Genomic DNA, 13,903 nt, shown 5'->3' with positions numbered 1-13,903 from the left:
TCCTCTTTGTTGGTCTAATACAGTTTTGGTTGACTTTGGAGACGGAGAGACAAATACGGCATATGGTGATGCTTGGAAATGACAAGCAAATTTCACATCTGCCACTTCGCAATTACAGAGCAAGATGATCTGCATTTTTTTCTTTAACATTTACTGGGAAAACTCATAAAGACTGAGTCATAAAGTCTCACCAGATTTTTCAGGATAATTATGTCAGTATGTGAGGCTATTTAGGGTGGTTTACTCGTCAATATGCTCAAAGTCTAGAGGTTGATTAATGCAAAGAGGGAATAAAAAGGGGAAGATGATCTACGTTGAAATGTGTTGTTACCTGTCTGGAGAATCTGTTTGCACTGTTGTGGATAAACGCTGGTTGATTTATACGCTCTATCTACTGTATATACTTTCAACACTGGTCACACATAAAGGCAGCTACTACTCCTTCTTTTAGCTACTCCTTTTATGGGTTGGCACAGCGAATCACCTGCCTCCATGTCACCCTGTCACTAGCATTATCACACCAACCCTCGGCATGACCTTCACTATATTGATGAGTCTTCACTGTGGTCTTCCTCTTTTCCTCCTATTTTACATACAGGCAGAAACTAGCGCTGATTAAAAACAGCAAAAATACTTCTTTTTTTTAGGTTTATCAATAGATAAACTTTCAAGATTTAATATAAATAAACTGACAATAGCATTAGCGTAGGCAGGCCACTGCTCAAGCGTCCCAGCTCATCATTCTACCAGCAGTTGAATCTCATGAGATACATTTACTTTTACTTTTTGCTTTAACTTACCTACAATTGCTCCATGTCTGCAAGCCTCTTTGCAACCCAACTCCACTCCATGTTTCATGTTGTGTAGGACATAAAAGGAAGGCACCTGTAGGGCAGGAATTGCAGGCTTATTTTGCATTAGTACCTGCAAATATACCTTTTTCTTACAATTTATATTTTCAATTTATATTTTCAATTAATTGGGAGGCTGTTGAATTAATTTGCAAAATGGACACTATGCAGTACATATCATATCTGTGATCTGTTTGACATGATCTATCTGGAATAAATGCTCAGTCTTGTTTCTTCAGCTTATAAAGGCTGCAGCGCATAGAGAGACCCCTCTCAATTACCCAGCTTTAATGAGGGTAGTGTTAATCAAACACACAGACTGTTTTGAGGTTGGATGGAGAGTGGGGGATGGGGGTGGTGGTGTATACACAGACTTTATCAGACACCACCCTCCAGCACCACCCCGCTCACTGCACGCACCAATGATGACCCCACCCACCCAGGTCCCATCTATAGTGAGCAGACAGAAGGGGGTTTATCTCAAACTGCTGCAATCTGCAGAAATCACTGTGCTGGACACACTCTGGCAGCCAGTGGCAGCCTTATATCCCACGCTCAGCTCTTTTCCTTTGTCATGGTGGATTGTGGCTGAGCTGTCTGCTTGGGTGTGGGTCTTTAAACAGAGGTGGGTGACTAGGACTGAGGGCGTAAACAGGTTCTGTGCATGTGTGTGTGTGAGAGAGAGAAAGAGAGAGCTATCGTTCCTGATGCACAAGCATGCAGCTCAGTTGAGTGATTTTTGAAGACCCGGGGCTTTCTTTTATTCTTAAACACTGCTGTGTAGCATCTGGTCAAAGACTCGTGGTTTCCTTTACACACTTAAAGCCACCTTAACTCTAGTGTCTTAAGGCCTCATTAAGATCATTGTGTAGTTACAAGTCACATTCTTTCAAGCCAAAAATTTTTTAGAGATAAAGAGAAACGTGCCCTGATAGGTGTCAATGATGAGCTTGTATATACAGCATTATCAGCTTAGCAGTTTTATATCCAACCTGTTCACAGCTTTTAATTAATAGATAAATATTTGGTAACTCTTTGCATTTATCTGTGTTATTCGGTCATCCTAAGAAGGGAGCAGTTTACTCAAGGTTACCCTACATTACATTCCAGATGTGACATGGTCTCATTTGTGTGGTTAACAATAGGTTTTCTGTTATAAATCTGACTGTTAAAGCTCAAACCTCTGTAAACTTACATCATAATGTTCCAAATTCACAAAATAATTACTTTAAGCCAATCAAATTCTACTTGAATACTTACTGAACACATTTCAACTGTTTTATGGCTTCCCACTGCCACCTCATTAAACAGGCAAATCCATTATCCATATGGTTTATATCCCCATTCTTCTTTCAAATTTCAAATCAACAACTTTTCCCAATTTTCCTTTCACACTTTTTTTTTTTGCATTAAATATAGTTAAAGATGTTGCAAATCAAAAACAACCTTTCTAGCTGCAGCTGTAAAGAGGCTGCTCGTTTGGAAAACTCCAATAATACGTCCACACTGCAAAGTGTTCAAACCACTCTAACAACACAGCAGAGCTTTTTCATTACCACTAACTGCCTTTAATGAGTAGCATGCTTTTTTTCTTCAAACTGCTGAGCCCTCCCTAAGAGACCCATCATCCCATAAACCCCTCACCACCGCCACCACTTTTTTGGTTTCGCTACACCCGTCGATGGGCCGGACCTAGACCAAGACTCAAAACTGATTTAGGTGTCAGTTTGGGTGCCTTCCTCAGTTCCTGCCAATAGCGAACCAACATGAATGAATGGCTCCCTAGAGTGTTCATCTTTTCTAACTGCTGTAACCATTAAGACACTGCACACACTGTAGTGCAGCAGAGAAAAAGCACACAGGAAAACACTTACCCATGGTGCTGAGACACTCTTTCATGACCATCTTCCGGGGCTTTATGAATAACCCAGATCTCAATGACCTGCTTTATGTTGCACACCAGCCAGGTGCTGCATAGTGTCTCAGGAATTATTTAGTAGAACTGCAGTTCCTCAAAGATAACCCTCTGAACTTAAGTAAAATCTGGAGTAAAATCTGAAAAGAAAAAATAAATATGTATAAAAATAAAGATCAAGAATGTGGTGTTGAGGATAGGTCTTTCATTTCAAAAAGTGTCAAATGTATTCTTGCAGTATAGTGCATTAATATGGAACAAAACCCTAATCTTAAGAAATCCCGACAAAGAAGGAGAAGGAGCCTAGTTTGAGAATCTGAAGCTTAAAGTCCAGTTATACATTTAATACTCCAAGCATTTAACAATATTTTACACATTTCAAGTAATAAGAGAATTATAGACCAAAATAAATTTGAATATGCTTACCCTTTGTCATGAAATGATTTGCTTAATGACTGGAGAATTGTCAGAGCTATAAAAGGAATTTAAGCCCACCTTAAAAGGGCACTTCACTCAAAAAATACAGTGTAGCTACATCCCCTCTATTGTTGTATGAGTTTCCCAGTTTTGGAGGCATCAGCTGTACAACAGTAGAAACAACTTTCTTGTCTTGAATTTAATAGGAAAAAATATTACTTGCTTTGGTTTAAGGATATGTACTTGGCATTATGGACAAACACTGGATGGAGGTCCATCCATAAAGGTCACAGTGCTCCCTCAGCTGAATTCTGCTAACATACTTCAACTATAAGTTACATTAATTCCTACAGAGTGGTGATAAAAAATTAAACACTCACAGTGCTGATAAATTATTGCAGTGAGAAATCAATTCATTTATCCAGTTACTGGTAGTTTAGTGCTTCTGCATCAATCATGTTAACCAGAATGAAGGACACTGTGCGGATGGACCTGTGCAGGTTAAACCTTGGGAAGTACCCCTCATGTGTCTTTGAAACTAAAAAAGGGGCCTTCATCAGCTTACGCAGCTAGTTTTAAAACAAGTAACTCCCTTGAAAATTGCTAAACAAATGGAAATGCGCTGAAGATAGTCTGTGCTCTCAGTCAGCTGTCCTAGTGTCTGTGCATGAGTGATTTATTGATCCACTTCTGCGCCTAGAGAAAATGTGTCTCCTAATTTGCTTCTGCAATCTAAGACAGATATTTTTTACACTTTTATAACTGTGGATTCCTGTTTCTATGAGTCTATGGTTGTTATTATGCATACCAGTTTGTGATTGTAGTTTAAAGTGGCTCGTTTATTCTTAAATTTATTGTGTAGACTGACACAGTGTATAGATTTAGTAATCACAGAGGACTGACTCTTGTAATACCCTTTAAAATGTAAATGTAACAGATACTGCTGTACATATTTGCTTATAAATTCTAGACAAAGTGTATGTGAGTGCAAGCACTTTTTTTTTAATGGAATAGCAAAGTGACTTGAACCAGATGCCCTCTTGTCAAAGTTGGTTGCCTGTTCAGTTCATATGCTCTGGCTTTGACACAGAGCAGGCCTAAGAAACTATCTACAGCAGATAAACAGCATTTGAAAGTCATGTCCTTAAGAAACAGGAAAATATCCAGCAAAGATCCAACGTAGGACCCGAGTGATGCATCTGGCCCTTCAATTGATCCATTTATTGATCACCAAAACCTCATCAGAAACAGTCTCAGAGGAAGGGTGGCTGTCAAAAGGCCATTCTTAAGGAAGAGAAACAGAGAAAATGCTGATGTGTATCAAATTTCACAAGAGCTGGACTGAAAATCAGTGACAGCTGGTCTTGTGGAGTGATGAATGAGTGATGAAATTTGACATTTTTACTTCAAACTGCTATTGGTATGCATGGAGAAGACCAGGAGAGAGGTACTGAATTTACAACAGTGAGTATCTACAGCCATAAAGCCATAAAGCACAGTGGAGGCTCTGTCATGTTTGGGACTGCATTTCAGCTCGTGGTGGGGATCCGGTCAGAACTGATAAAGCAAATAGTGTCAGGTCAATTGGAGAACATTTGACTGGGATATTTCAGCATGACAATGACACCTCAGACACACTGCCAGCACAGTAAATGGTTAATGAACTGGTTTTTTTTTTTTATAAAAAAGTTCTTAGAAAAGTTCTATATAAGGATCATAATGAGAAGTATGTTGTATAAAGTTGTATAAAGTATGCATTTTATACAACTAGCGTCATTCACCCATCCATTTAAGCCCCTTTCTATGCTTATGTGCTTCCTAACATTAACATCTAAAATTCACTCCCATCAGAGAGCAACTTGGGGTTAATAAAGATAAACTACCCCCCCTTCAAAAAAGCATACCTACATAGAAACTTCATGGCTCACTATAAGTCATGGATTGGCCTCCCCAGATCTCAATACCAAAGCAGTGTGGGATCATCGTGACAGAGTGACCAACAAAAAGCAGCCAGCATCCAAAGAAGAGCACTGGGAAGTCCAAGAAGCCTTAAAAACGCTGTTGAAGAATTAAAACTATGTTTCAGGTTAGTAAGAATTATTGCACTTTTCAATGAAATGCTCCAATTTACAATTTTCCTAGCATAATATAAAGAAATGGGGAGCTGGTTTGACACTTGCACAGCACTGTAGATAGACAGAGTCTAATTAAAAGCACGGTATATGAAAGTGAAAGCTTTCAGTTTTAGCACCAGGGACAGCACCAGACACAAGGACAGAGCATTATCTTCCTGCTATTGTTGAGAATACTGATACTGTGAGAATACAGCGCGACTGTGAAGGGTCAGAACCCAACCTACACACCCTCCCACTCACCCGCCACCTAACCCCCCTCCCACGCACATCCCTAGCTACCACCACCACATCTACTTTTTCTTTCTTTCTTCTCCCTGTTGAACGTTAGCACAGGGAGCTGGAGTCAGTGAGGTACGGACGGTCCTTCGGATGCTCGGCTGCCGGGGGGGGGGGAGAGAAGAAGCTGCTGCGGATATCCGTCTCATACCTGCCTCAAAACGGGGTCCTCTCAGCCTGTATATGTTTTTCCCCCCCAGCAGACCGTTTTGCTGTGTGAAAGCTAAATAAAGAGAGAGCCTGGCTTGGTTTCGTAACGCGCTGCACCGCTAGCAGCGCGGAGGGAAAGAGGTTTTTCGAGGATGCGGATTTAAAGGGAAGACGTTACCAGTGTCACCTGGGATTTTTGTTAAACCGTTAATATTCTAATTTAGCGTAGCCGGACGCGTCCGAGAGCAAAGGAAGATTTTTCACATGTTTGGTTAAATTTCGCATATAGCGACGCGATAGGACAAAAAAGAAAACATCGAGGGCCTCTTAAACAGAAGAGAAAATAAGGGGTAAGTGTGTGTGTTGTTGGGGTTTTTTTTGTCTCTTTATTTTTCGCCACCAGCAGGCTAGCCACTCGTAACAAAGCTAATGAGGGGGGAGTCTGATATTCAGGTGACTTGCTGTTAGCTTGCCACTGCTATTAGCTTTTCATGCCAAAAGACAACGTTTTCTGTTTTACATTTCTGTGACTGGAGATAAGCCTGCATACATTTCTGTTATGTTAGCTGCCTGGTTGGGAAGTGTCCAACTGCAGCGCGTTGTGTTAGTCGTTGGGAACATCTCTGTGTACGTCTGCCTCTTCTTGCCTTTGTTTGAATCGATGTCAAATGCAGCCACATTTTATCTGCGTGTTGTGCACAGCCAGTCAGCCAGCCTGCCTGTGGATCTTTGATTCAGCATCTGCTACTACACCAACCAAGCCTTGCCGCTGGCTATGTTTTTTACGTACCATACCATGATATGCTACAGTGCTGGCATCTTGTAAAGCTGTGGGCTTCGTGGTTATGTTATGTTATCATATGACATTTGAGATTTATTCTGCGTGCCTGGCCTAGGCTGTGAGTCATAGCTTGGGATGCATCAGGTAAAAGTAAAAATGAGGGCTCACTAGGGAAGAGATGATTGCAATCAAAAGCCAGTTAACACGTTGTTTTGAAATGTGCAAGTTTGCTATATGGACATCAAGCGCCTCACTTTTTAACTAGCAGATAGCACGGAGCTGGCATTTACTGGCCACCACGTGTAGATCCATGTTTCATTGGCCCAGAAACGTCTGCACTGAAAATGGTTGGAAAACAAAAAACCTCACATGGCATATATGGTTTATTGTAATCAGTATTCTTGATGAGGAATTTGCAATTTGATGTTTTTGTCTAATGTTGGTACTGGGTAACACCCATGATGGGGTGTTTTTGTTGATTTTATGTATGTATTTATTTATTTTTTAAACCTTAAAGCACAAATTAGTAACGCAGGGCTAAAATGTTTAGGTGTTGTAAACCACACAGTAGCTAAGGAGTTTGTTGATGTCACTTAACTGCTGTTAGGGCTACAAGAGTCTGCAAGGAAATGGTTTGAAACCAAAGTGAGGATCTCTTCATTAGAAGACAGTCATCCAGTTGTTCTCAGCACAGTACAGCTCTGGTTTGTGGCTCAGTTTATATTCAGTGACTGATTCTCTAGCTTTACAGAGTAGGTTAGAAAGCAGATTAATTCTGTGATATTTCCATTGTCTTTCCTCCCCCTTTCCTGTATCATAGGCCTGAAAACTGGTTCGGATGTTAATGTTTGATATAATTGTATGATTTTTTTTGTTGTTGTTTTTGAATTCATGTCTATAAAGTCAACACAAAATAAGTAAAATGTATTCTAAAATGTAATTTTAATTTCATGTAGGATTTGAGTTGTTTTAATTGGTAAAGACCCTTCCTGTCAGCTAGGCCTGAAATCATTCTGCATGTCCTCAGTTCATATTCATCACAAAAAATTTAGGGACAGTTTCCAGTGCAGGGTAGTCCAGTACATCATTAAAACCCACTATGACCTCAATAATAAACGTAATCATGATTTTTACTGTGACAACTCTGAATATGTTAAAGCTTTGTAAAAGGCAAATTTATGGCAGAGATGATTTGGTAGTGAGTGTATGTTTCACATTCAGCAGTGTGTTATGAAACAGTGCCGGATTTTGTGCCGTTCTACCATTTCTACTGTTCTACTTCATATATTTTCTATCCCTGGTATTAAGGCTTGTACAACTATTGTCTCTATATAGCCATACTAAGGTTTTTTTATGGCTTGAAATAAGCCTTAAGGGTGACACTAGGCACATAAACATGACTGGCCTGTATGTAGCTGAGGCAATGAGTCTGTGCTACTTTACTTAACATACATCTCTGCACTTTCTGTTATTTATGGCTATTGATGAACGGAAATGTTGTTGTTGCTTGAAAACTAAACAGGACCAATCCTGCATACCTAAATAATAGGGAAGTACTGATATATTGGCTTTATGCTGTTGTCAGTCAATACTAGCCACTTATAAAAAAATGAAACACATTTACAGATGGCAGTGGCTGACAATTTTGTTACATCACAATCACAATAAGACTAAAAAAGTTATTTTCGTCACTTTTTCGTGGTATGTAACAGAGATGAATGACAACAATAACAAAACAAGCAAAGATATTGCTGTCACCCATTGAAAGCTGTAAAGGTAAACATATGCATTGACCTAACGTTTCAGAATTGGATCATACCTACCATTATATTGTAAAAAAAAAACAACGAATATGGAGCCACTAATTGAATTATTCATCATTAGCCAGTTATTCTGCTTGTCTCTTTCTTTGTGGAGTTGATCCCAGTTCTTGCTACAAATAGATTTTGCTTTTCACATGATGAATATGAAGAATAGGTCAGTCTTCTTGTCTTTGTTAGTGGCTTTTCTGCAGATGTATTAACATAAATAGGCTCTTTCTGGACTGCTAATACACATTGTAATCACTGCATTGGCTAGACTTGAAGAAAATATCAGCATACGTATATACGTAAACTATATTAGCATATTGTTATAGATTCAGTTCAAGTAACTGATATAACTAACCAGCAATTCTATATATATCATTTAATGTGTGAGCTTAAAAATATTTTTTAAAGTGCCATGTTCCTGGCAGCTGAATAAGCATTTATGTTCAGGAAAGAGGTGTGTGTTGTTGTGGCCAAAGTATTCTCAATTATTGTGTAATTAGACATTGTGCTTAGTGTTTCACTTAGTGCTATATCCTGTTTCCTGGAAGAAGAAATAACAAAACAAAATAGATTAATGCACTAAAATCCTTTCATTGGAGTAAAATGTGCTTGTTGACCAATTAAACCTCATGGAATCCAGATCATACGAAAAACACCCAAAAAATGTGGAGCTTTTTTTGATGGAGACACAGACAGGATGATATAGATGGATAAGAAATTGCTATTAGCTGGCTGGCTGGTTGCCTTGATGAACAGCATTCAACAATAGAATGGGACTTTGAATATGGGCCCCCTGTAGTGCTGATTCTCAAAATCCCTCTTGGACAAGCCTTTTTCAATTCATGCTATTCACGCTTTTATCTTGCGGCAGTGAACCATATTACTAACCAAATTTAAGCCTTTTATGGCTGCTTTCTAATGTGCATCTCTTAACAATTCATATTTATAGGTCTAACTACAGGAGCATCTCATGATATAGTGTACTAATATATAATCTATTTATCTATTGTGGTTAATTTATCCAGTCTTTCTACATTTGATACAAATTTAGAACGCTGATTATGCTGATTTTTACATCTGATTCTTAAGACAGAATAGATTCAAAGATTAAATAAAATCTTTGGTAAAGAATGTTTAATAGGTTTTAAAAATACTATACTATATAGTATTTTGTACAACATGCTGTTCAAGGGGACCACAAAAACCATAAAATATGTGCTAGTTTTTAATGATTTCTAAAGTTGGAAGTCATTAAAAACTAGTATCAGTTTGGATACCTGGCAGAAATAGATTAATGCTGTTCAAGTTGTGTTTCTAAGCAGTTATGTTTTATTGGTTTTCTTATTTATACAACATGTACAACAATACAACTTAACCACAGTGGGAGGAAAAGAAAAGGAAAAACAAAACAAAACAAACCAGAAAATACAACGAGATTATACAAAATCAGGCCTCCCATTTTGTACATAGTTCAACCATTTCGACCAGTATTCGTCAAATGAGTCCGCCTGCAACTTTAGCCTAAAAGTTTTTCTTTCCATGACAAAAATAGTATATATCACGTCAATCCACTCATTTGTAGTAGGAGTATCCTCATTAAGCCAACAATGGGTTATGGCCTTTGTGGAAGCCACCAACAGCACGCTGAACAAATATTTATCCGGTTTACATAGATTAAGACTCTCTAAGTTCCCTAGGTACAATACTGCAAAATGAAATTGTATTTTCTTTTGGAAGATTGTTTCCAGGACCTTATGTATTTCCTTAAAAAATGGAGCCACAAGAGGACATTCCCAAAAGATGTGGAACCGATTTGCTGCTGCATGTCCACACTGCCTCCAGCATGTTGTCTTATGGGAATAATTGGATTTTCGAGCCGGGGTATTAAAATAACAAATTATATTCTTCCAACTGAATTCCCTCCACGAGGGGGAGCTTGTTACCGACCACTGCTGCATACAGATCCCATCCCAATCCTCTTCTGTTAGGGATAGATTACCATCTGCTTTCCATCTTGCTTTAACATATCTTGTATCATGACCCCTTGGGTTGGTCAGTGAACGATATAATTTGGAAATAATTTTTTGATAGGGTGCATCTCTATATGCATTCTCGAATATGTAAATAATTTCTTCATTCCCAGCCAGTAACTGGGGATGTTTTAGCTCCCTCAGTTGCAAATATCTAAAAAAGTCTTGATTTTGCAACCCAAACTTATTCTTAAGGTCCTGGAAACTCATCACTTTTCTGTCTTTCAACAAGGTACTGTATGTGGTGAGACCTTTATTAGCCCATGTTTTAAATGTCGAGTCGGTCTTACTAGGCAAAAATTCTGGGTCATATGCAAACCACATAAGCAGTTTACATTTTTAAGGTTAAGTTGAGGTTTCCGTTCATTAGAATATAGCTGCTTCTCTGAACAACTGTGTGATTATCAACTTAAAGTATTTTAAAACAAAGAAATGTGGTGTGTAGAGCCAGAGACATTATCAGCTGAAGATGTAGCACTGAAATGGTTCTAAATTTAAATCTATGAGAGAATTATCTCAGAGCCAAGATAATGACAGTTTTAACTTCTAAGGGAAAAAGTTGTTAAAACATTATTGTAAACTAGAATTGCCTAACTTATTTGTTTTAATCAGATCGGGCTGGTGATTCTATGCATGCAGTTTTAACATCCCTGTGACCATTAAAACTAAAGTTAATTTAGTTAATACTCAAAATAACTGTCAAGTGCCTCTGGGTGGACTTTATAATCATTAAAAGCATCTCGCAAGCTGTAACTTTTTTGTTTAACATAAAGTTTATTGTTATCTCCCAACCCTTTTTCCAAAAATTTTTTATTATACCGAGTGAAATGATACAAATGAATACTGCTGTCTATCTTTTTGCTGTGTGGATGCTAATTGCTAATTTAGCTGTGGCTACTCTGCACACAAGAGGAGGGAGAAATAGACACTGGGGAGTTTTATCCCCACTTCCAACATGAGTTTGCACAGATACATAACAGCTGGAGAACTATTCACAGATCTTCACATATGGTTAAGTTTATGCCAATGTGTAGTGTCAGCTTAGGCCTCATGTGCTTTTGGCGGGTTCAGAAGCAAGGGTGATGTAATGGAAGTGTATTCATGTAGAATAGTAATGTGCACATCTGTGAGGGCACCATTAATACTGAACCTTCTGAAGTGCTTCTACAGTGGACTTCCAGCATTAATTCAGTTTTAAATGTGGATTAACAGGTTTGGAAATGGACAACATTGCTTTGACACACAACACTAACATTTCACTCACCAAACTGAGGGAAACACCTCTTGCACAGTCTGTGCCACACTGCAAGCCATAAAAATGTATCAGTAGCACAAACAAGTTACAAAGGTCCAGTTCAGTGATTTTAGTTAGTGAACATGAAGCCTAGAAAACACTGATTAGTTCCCAGTGTTTTTTGTGCTGGAATATCTGTTAATGAAAACCTAAATTCCAGGGTCCAGATGGATTAATAAAATTCACCTTGCCTAGATATATGAAGCCATCCATAGAGAACAAAATACTTTTTGTACCAGGATCTAAACATTCTTTTTAACGCTGTATAGTTGTGCGTTTTAACTTGGGGCTCTTTGGGAATTGACTTACTTTTGCAGCCAGTATGAAGTAGCACTTAAAGATGCTCCAGTTCTATCACTTTTCAAGTGGCTACAGCCATTTTCTGCTCTTGAAGTTATACACGGACTCAGTACAATAGCAGCTCTGCACTTTGCTCTTATAAAAACCAGATTTATAAATATCTCTATGACCAGATCATGACCATTGTTTTATTGTATCAAGCAATATATTATAGTAAAGCAGCAACTATCAGTTAATAAGAGGGTAATATAAATTTATGCCGTCTTTATGGTGCCAAAGCATTTAACATTGGTCTTGCCTAACATTGGTACTCTATTCTTTCACTGAGGATTCACACTGAAACATTTTATCATGTCATGTATACCCAGTGGTTTGCTTAATAAAAATTAGCTCCTTGCGCTAAGAAATGAACAAGGTAGCATCACGTGGGTGTACTATAGGTGTTGACTGTGATGATCTGCTGGTTTTGCTATTTTAAGAAATATTAAATTCACATTTGCATAGCTATTTAGTTGTGTGCTTGCTTGCTTTTGGGTGTGGTTGGTACAATGTGGCGACCAGACTGTAGTCAAGGACTTGACTGAACTTAATGCTTATAGATTGTTTTTAAGATGCACCACAGTGATACAGATGTCCTTGAACCTGATGCTCCAGGTTATTAGGAGCATCAGGAATGCTAGTAACCTGCGTTCCTTATGTGTTGCTTACACAGTTTTCAGTTAAATTTTACACAGTATCTCAGATCCTATCAAAACTAACTATGTAAACTGAACGAGTACCAGCACTCTCTTTATATTATTTATAATATTGCCAGAAGGATTGATGTTGTAGTAGATGCAGTAGAAAACAGGGAAAACACAACTCTTAACATGACATTTTCCAGCTGTTTTTATTATGACAGCTTGTACTCTATTAAACCTGCATCTAGAGGCTTTTAATGAATAAATATCTCTCTTAAAGGTGAGGTCTGGGAGGCTTTTGTCAGCACCACTTATGGGGGCTGATTTTTAGATGGAGAACAGTTGTTTCACCAGTGCTTCACAAGGTCACAAACTGTTACACACCCCCACAGAAATCTGAAAGCGCAACGTCTCACTGCCACTTCAAATCATAGAGCTAGCAAGCAATACTGATATGGACAGTGGTTAAGTACTTGGATAGGAGCATTTGCCGATAATCACTTATCTTAAAATTAAATGAATACCTTTCAGTGTATGCGTTCAGCTTATCAGTTCTTGCTTTTCTCTGGGTACTCTGAAATTACATTTAGGAACTACAGCATCTTAGTGCAGCAACACTGCTTTTTGACTAAAGTGATCACGTTTTTCCCAAAGGTTGCAATTTGCTAAATGAATGCTTGCTAGTCCTTTTCAAAACACTTCAAAGAACAGCTGTGTGACACCACCATTATAAGTAACACCAACGTGGTGATTTAAATCTGCCGCAGACCTTAAATATGTGTTATTTTCTGTCACCCAGATGAACATATTTCATGAGGTTGTTGTTAATCACGGGGTAACAATTATCAAACTCCTACAGAGAGAGGATGTTGCTAAATAAAACTTTACATTTCAGATGGTTTAGAAACTAAAAAGTAAAGTGGTACAAAAATATTACACACCACTGGTAGAAATCTTAAAAGAAAATCCTGGTGTGTTTTTATATTGGCGCATTAGGATTTTTAATGGTAACTGAAATGTTTGAGAGCAAGGCTTTGTTTTTTATTTTGTCATTATAGCTCACATTCAGCCACATTATTCATATATTGGGTAGTCTTGTTGGTTCCAGGTATTTTTGTATTGGCCAGTTGTCCATAAAGTAGTAAAGCTTTCTGATTGGCTGAAGCTATTTTCACTGATATGAATGATCTTGTATGAATCCGAAGCACTGTGTATTAGCACATGCAGGCGTGATGCCCGAGCTCGTGCCTGCATTTGTTCTTG

At 38.3% G+C, this 13,903-nt stretch overlaps 1 protein-coding gene across 3 annotated transcripts in view; it reads left to right on the top strand.

Moving 5' to 3' along the window:
* Window positions 1-5,631: 5,631 nt before the first annotated feature.
* Window positions 5,632-13,903, top strand: part of LOC120734225 (spectrin beta chain, non-erythrocytic 1) — a 50,274-nt gene continuing 42,002 nt past the window's right edge. For all 3 annotated transcript variants that reach the window (XM_040032889.1, XM_040032887.1, XM_040032886.1), the window contains exon 1: window positions 5,632-6,094. The gene's annotated coding sequence lies outside the window, so the exon portion shown is untranslated. The remainder of the gene's footprint in view (window positions 6,095-13,903) is intronic.

This window comes from Simochromis diagramma, unplaced genomic scaffold, assembly GCF_900408965.1.
Source record: "Simochromis diagramma unplaced genomic scaffold, fSimDia1.1 OVJJ01000216.1, whole genome shotgun sequence".
In the NCBI taxonomy this organism is placed as follows: domain Eukaryota; kingdom Metazoa; phylum Chordata; class Actinopteri; order Cichliformes; family Cichlidae; genus Simochromis; species Simochromis diagramma.
This window is presented reverse-complemented; position numbering and strand designations above follow the sequence as displayed.